This window comes from Polyodon spathula, chromosome 12 (assembly GCF_017654505.1).
Source record: "Polyodon spathula isolate WHYD16114869_AA chromosome 12, ASM1765450v1, whole genome shotgun sequence".
Lineage (NCBI taxonomy): Eukaryota > Metazoa > Chordata > Actinopteri > Acipenseriformes > Polyodontidae > Polyodon > Polyodon spathula.
This window is the reverse complement of record NC_054545.1, coordinates 27114831-27122302: the sequence shown is the minus strand read 5'-3', so window position 1 is coordinate 27122302 and position 7472 is coordinate 27114831.

The window sequence follows — 7472 nt, the reverse complement described above, 5'->3', positions numbered from 1 at the left end:
AAGTCAGGATCAACGGGCAGCCAGAAATGTTGGAGATGTAAAGAGAGTGGAAGATTCTACACTGTCTTTCTTTTACAAAAGAAAACTACAGAAACCTACTTTCCACTGTCAATAGAGCAGGTTTCTGAATTAATACCCAGATACTGATATTTTGTTGTTAATATGGAAACCAGGAGCCTTATAACTTCCAAGCGTTTTCACTAGTATTGTTAGGTAGGTGTAATAAATAGTTATATTATATTACTTTGGAGTTTTATTGCATGATTTATGTGTTTTGCCCAATAAAATATTGAATTCCTTACATTGAGGTTGGTGTAAACAGAAATCAAACTTAGTAAAAAATATATAAAACCAATACCTAAGGGTTACATGACTAATAAAATAAGGTTATTAGGATGTTTACTTACAGTTTTGTTGTTTTTATTCCTGGTAGATCCACAGATAGTGAAAAGACTCTAGTAAGTTTTGTAGCCTCAGAATATTTCCATTGTACATCCTTATTAGAGGCAATGAGATAACATCAGAGACTGATTGGTAGTGAGCCGATCTGCTTTGGGTAGTTGTTGTTATCTTTCTAATGACGCGCATTCTATTTTCGCTCCTCTCCTTTTGAAAGCAATGCTCAGGAAAGGTGGGGCCATTTATAAATGGAAACTCCTCAAAAGGTGCATTTGGGTCATGAAAGCACCCATCAGGAATGCTTCATATAAACACTTGTTGTTGATCAAGTGAACCAGACAGTGTTGGTCTGAAATGTTCAATTATTCTATTGTTTTAATGTGCCCTAAAATGCACATGTACTCGATTTGTCTATATTCTTTACTGAAGTATTTTGATACAATAATACCTTGCTAATTTTCATACATGCACTTGGGTGGCTTAATTGCCTGTCGGTGTGATGCACTTGTACATAAGTGCATTGGCTAACTATCACATAACTGCATAATCACAAAGACGTGACACATAACAATGGAAGGATCTGCACAAAATCTTTTACATGCTAATGACTCCTCTTAACACGAATACATATTTAAAAAAAAACAAATGTGTTGTTTTGGGGTTGTAAATTCTCACTTTTGGTGTCAGCATCAAATTCTTTCACATATAGTTTTGTTATTCATGAGTGTAAAACTAATTAATATCCATGCAGCTACAGAACTACAGGAACATAAAAAAAAAATAGGTAGGTTCACGGCTGTAGTCTCTGTGTTCGGTTTACAAACTGGGACACTGGTGTAAGTAAACTGGAATTAGGGGTTGTTTAAAAGTGAGGTCAAAATACAGCTCTCAAGAAGAATCACAATTACTACTTACTGGTGCTGTAATTGTAGGACATGTTATACATTGGAAACAGAGCAGAAGAATAAAAAAAAGATGGCTTCACATTTACCCTCATGGACCTCTCTGAACTACATTTCCCATCATCCTCCTGCTCACATATGTAACTGAGATGGATTTACCAATGAGCAGGAGAATGATGGGAAATGTAATTCTGAGAGGTTCATGTGGGTACATGGGAAGCCATCTTGAGGCAGGGAATGCAATTTAAAAGCTTAAAAACGTGGTCAAAATGTAAAAAATAAATAAAACAATACACACACCTTTCATAAACAGTTGCAGCAGCACATGGAAACATGTAACACAATAAAATAAAAAGGTCCTGATGTACCCTTTAATGCACTCCATCTAATTACATTAGAATAATGATGGTGGCATTCTGAAAAGGAAGCATTAATTGTGAGCCAAGAATGTAGCTATCAGTCTTGTTATTTTCGATTAGAAAACAAAGGAACATGTTCTTATTCAGGGACCCGAGCTTAAAATGACTATGAAACTGTCTAGCAGAGAACTTGTACAGTAGAAGCACCCACACAGGAAGTGAGAAGTCAAGGAAACAGGGCCCCCGGCAACTGTAAAAAAAGTGAAGATAGGAAGTTCAACTAAGCTCCATAATGGAATACTATGAGGGACTACATTCTAAGGGTGGAAAATCCTCATTCTGCATATAATCCTGAGGACTGGTTAGACTTGTGACATACAATACATTAATTCACACTATTTAAAACCAAAACCTTTAATAGTAGTATAATAAAGAGACGTTCAAACAAGATACAATGAACAGTTACAGTATGTAAGTGTGAAGCTGCACAAAGACAGTTTTTTTAAAGCCAACAATAACAATTACTAATAACATTACAATTACAGTGCTGCCAATATACCATTGGTGCCCACAGCCATATGCACATTGTGCACTGTGGGTGCTTTTGGTTTGCAAAACGTCATCTTCATAAGTGTGGACTCGCATGTATTTTGTGCGATAAGCAGAAGCAAAACAGACATTTTAAGCTTATAGAATCGTACTGTGTGTTTAGTGGTAGTAATGAGCAAACGGAAGCAGATAGGTTTGGTTGAAGCTTCAAAAAAAGCAAAAATCTCTGATGATCCAAAATGTCAGAGGGAAATAAATTAGTAAAAGCACCGAACCATATTTGTCTGGCAAATACATCGCCGGTATTGAATGTTAGTGCAGCACTATTGCATGATCTGAATTCTGCTGCTCTTCCAGGATACTCCATCTTCAGTCTCATCATTTATCTTGCCACAAGAGTTTATTCCTTATATTATTATTATTGTTGTTGTTGATGTTTTAATTTTTTTTAACTGCCTGTTTTGTCACAGGTAAAAGGGTTTATGTTTATGAGCCATGCTTAGGGGATGAATATTGATTGGTTGTAGTGATTGTGAGAGTAAAAGGATTAGAAATGGAACCAGCATAAAAGATTATTTGGCTGTCACTATAGTTGCTGTTCTGTCTCGATGGCAGCATGCTGTTTTTATTCACTTTTAGAAAGGGAAACAGCAATGCAATTTGATTGCAGTTTTCTAATGTGACAGTGTAGGTGCTGTGAAACTCAGGAAAGAACAAAAAGGCAGCACTCTGATTGGCTGAAACACTTTACAGCATGGTGATACAGAGTCGTTATCGGCAAGAGAAGGGATGTTGGTGTGGTTCAGTTGTTCGTACCATATGAAAGATTACTGGGGGCACTCCTGACTATACTGTATACATGACATAACGTTGAGTCCTGTAGTTCTACCAGGTTTTAGAGTAGCAGCCCCAAGCACGTCCTGGTGTAAGCTGTACTGTAAACTGTGTCTCACAGAAAAATGATACCAGGTTTCCAATAAATGATATGTGTCATTGTGTGTCAGTGTCATGACCCATCACTGTTCCAGTGACTTTGTCCTAGTCAAGTCCTAAATTATTTCACTAACCCTGAGCCTGTTCAGTTAACAAATGTAGGGCCTGGTTGGAAAAATAAAATACACCTGGAATGGATCTTGATATACACAGAAATAAAAGTCCTCCCACAAGATGACTAGTGTTCAAATAGAGTTGACCACGGAGGGCGATGAGCTTCTCCTGAAGGTGGCGTCCTCACGATCTAGGCTGCACTTGGCCCGGCTGTCCTTCGGCACAGAGGCTGTGCTGCAGTGGAAACAGAAAGCGTAGAAGAACGCCACCAGCAGGAGAAAGCAGACGATGCAGAAGATGATGACAATCAAAATGGTGTGGACTCTCATGTGAGACTCCTCGAAGGTGTAGCCTAGGAAGCCTGTGGGACTGGGAGGCTGAGTGGTACCCATGCTGACAGATGGGCTGGTGCTCATGAGGAGGATTCAGGAAGGATGTGCTTCTTTTTAACACTGTTGCAGTGCAAGATAGAAATACAATACTTTCTCCCAAATCACCTGCAAAATAAATAAATGCTTTTACATTCGGATACTAAAGCGAACATTATAAGAGTAGGATACAAAATCATGCATTAAATAGGAAAAGGACAGCTAGACACAACACATTTTCATAATTGGTATTATAAGCAGGCACAAAGCCTACCTAAGACATTCAGGAGTTCTTTAATTTTGGATACATTTTAAATAAAAAAAATGCAGTAGAAATACATCACCCCTGACTCAGGCTGTGACTGTTAAATTAGCAGGAGACACAGTTGAGTCCTGCTTTATTGAAGAGACACAGAACATGTTGTTAATGTAAAGCGCTCGAATCCTGGACTCTAAACACATTTGCTTCAGTACTGTTTATATGGGTTTGAGTCAGGCTATTTAATTTTTTACATGATTTCAGGAATAAATTTATGGTAAATGAAGCAATGTATTCATGGCAGTTATGCAAAAACGAGATATATAGCCTGTCGATGACTATTGTCTAAAGATCCAGTCGCAGATTATATACTGTATAAGCAGATACATATTAGGCAACTCCCTAGTTTAATACTGGAACGAGGTTGGTATAATACTGGAATCCTTATACAGACAATTGTGTTAAACAAAGTGGCTTCTGCTTCGTTCGATAGAAATCTGGTACATTTGTAGTCCCATGCAGTGTCAGTACATAGCATCAAACGGCTTCCTTTAAAGCCAGGTCACATTCTGTAGCTCTGCAGCGCAGTGACAAAGCCTCTTCAATAATGTACACAATTTAAAGCTGTACTCAAAACCAAGAAATGGTACAGCACACAAGCCTTACTAAGAACTAAAAACAAACCTTTGATAGAAACTGTTTTTCTTTCTACATAAAAAAAACAGACAAAAACAAGCTTTCAAACTGTAAACTGACCAAACAGCCTACTGCTTTGTCTTTTTCTCTTACATCATTACTGATATAACAAAAGCAACTTCAAAAAAGGTTAGCAGCTCAGAGTAAGGTCGTGCTTTGTGGATCTTACCTTGTCTCTGCAGCGCACAGCATCCTCTTGTTCCCTCACTGCTTCCAGTTTATGAAATGAACACATTACGTATCAGCATTGCTTTATCATTTCTGTAACAGGAGTGGCCTACTGGCCCCAAAAGCAAGGTTGCCATGACAACTGATAGCAGAAGACAGGGAACAACCAAGCTGATTATGTGACAAGAACTTTGAGTGACACCACTTGAGTGTGGAAAAAACAGATGTGTTGAAAATAATGTCAACAATAATAATATGTTGCACCAGTCTGTCAACATTTCCCTGTGAGGATATTGCACTTTTAGTGCAAACTGAGCACCAAGGCTTTCATAAGGTATCACTTCAAATACCACTTCAAATCCAAATTACATAAGGCTTTTTTCTGTGCAATTATGTCCTTACATTAGCACATGTCAGCAATGCTGGACCTTGTGTATACTCATTATTCTTCCAACACCTTGTTCATATGTTGATGTATGTCTGTTATCTTGTTTCCTTGAGCTTGGTCCCATTAAGATGAACATGGAAAGAACCATTTTGTTCAGCTGTAAGGATGAGACCAGACCATGTTTCAAATTTGAACAATGTTTACCATTTATTAGTTCCAAATAATCACATTTCATTCTACATTGAGCATTATTGTTTAGATATAACAGATGTTACTAGTATTAACAGATAACACTTGGATTATTTCAGGCTTCTCTCTTTGTCGCCTCCATGCCCAGTATTTATATAATATGGGCTTACTAAGTCTCTATAGAATTGAGCCCTTTATCTGTTGCATTCAGGTGCAACAGACCACTAACCAATCTCTTTTACAAGGTTACTGTGGTTTTGTTTACCATATTTCTAAAAATCTTATATTAACCTGCAAATGCCATTCTGCTGATGTCTACCGGAATCTGTGTACCTCTCTTGCAATGCTCTGTTCTGGATAATACAATAGGAGATTAACAAGTGGGTATAATTGCCTGTACTTGAGTAGTTTTACAAATACAGTATAATAGGTGAAAAAACATTCTAAAATCATAATATAATCTGTAACAGCTATTGATTACTGGTAATTCATTGCAGATGGGTCTTATGTAGATTACACAGAGTACACACAGCATCCCAGAGCAGGAGGGAGTGTGCATGTCTGTCTGACTAGAAATATTTCCATTGAAGGCTGTTGTAAATGATCATTCTAAAAACTGCAGTTGGAAATCCTTGTGAAAAGGAATCCTGACTGCTGGCCTCACCTGGTGTGCTCTTTGATTAGTACTGTATTTCAACACTAAGCTTTTGGTCTTAAAAGCATCTCTGCTAGCAAGGTTAAATAAACATTTACCTTTCATCAACTGGTATAGAACTCATATATCCTAATCCAGGCTGTAAATACGCTATTGAGAAAGAAGGACCTGCTGTAGACTAACAGATTACAGAGGCATCATACACATCAACAGTTTGCATTACTGAGTGCTTTAAGAATCTATAAAACATATTGAAGCATTATTACTGAATACAATGTATATAGAGATGCAACAGAGATGCACAGAACCACTCCATTGACATTGACTAACACAGACGAGGCCAGGCTGGCAGTCTTGTCTTTAAATTGAATATATACACCAGAAATGTTAAGGTACAGGAATTGTTTTGTTTTTTGGTTGGTAGTGAGGAGAACGGCTTTGTTTCACTGGTACAATTTAAAAATATTGCAAGATGCTATCACTTACCTCTTTTTTTTTTTTTTTTTTTTTACCCGTGTGACCTGGACTTTTAAATTTAATGCACACTGGCTTTCTTTAAATCCATAAAACTGCTTCAATATATATTTTTACTTGCAATATATAGTTAAAAAAATAGAGAAACTACAAGCATGTGCAATATAATAAAATATATTAGATCATTTTGTATTGCAGGATTTTAAAGCTACTTTGAGATGGAAATTCACATCAATCCATTAATTTTAATCTTTTGTAAAAAAGGTGATATAGTCCCATTGAGACATAACTGCTTTTGCATACTAGCCCCTCTGGCTGTGAACTTTGCACTGCATTTGGTGCCTGGGGCTGCACAGTCCCTGCAGTTTAGTCAGTTTTAGCCTGACTGAGGCTGTGGGTCTCTAGACTGTAGGTGATGGATAAGCCTGTATGCCTCACGCCATCCTGAGAGCAGGGCTCCCTGCATTGTCCAGTACAAACTCCGGACAGTCACTTCTCCAGCAAATAAAACTTGCAGCCCTGGAAGAATATTGTATTTAATGTTCAAAAAGTGAAGAAAGGAGAATGTACTTGAGGTAGTATAATGGTGAGCTGGATATTCTTTAAAAATGTGTATAAATACACGAAAAATAAATACAATTTTAATAAGACATTGATAATAAGACTATGAAAAAGTGGGTGTCGTGTAAGACTACAGACCCCCTCTCTCTCTCTCTCTGTACATATGTAAACAGTTATTAAGCATGAGCGATTTATAGAAATACTGCATGCTAGCATAGAAAAGAAGCATTGTGAGAGCTGTAATAACTGAAGAATTCTTATGAAATAAGTGGCTGTGCTGCTTTCCACACCTCCTCGTAGTTTCCAGGTATTGAAATAGTATATAAGAGATACCCAGTAACAAGATAATCCCCCTGAAGACAGTAACATATTTTGGAAGCCCTGAGAGCAACCTTCCTCACAGCTCTTCCAGCAGCTAGTGCCCCTCAATCCTGACCTGAGCATCCCCTCCATTCATT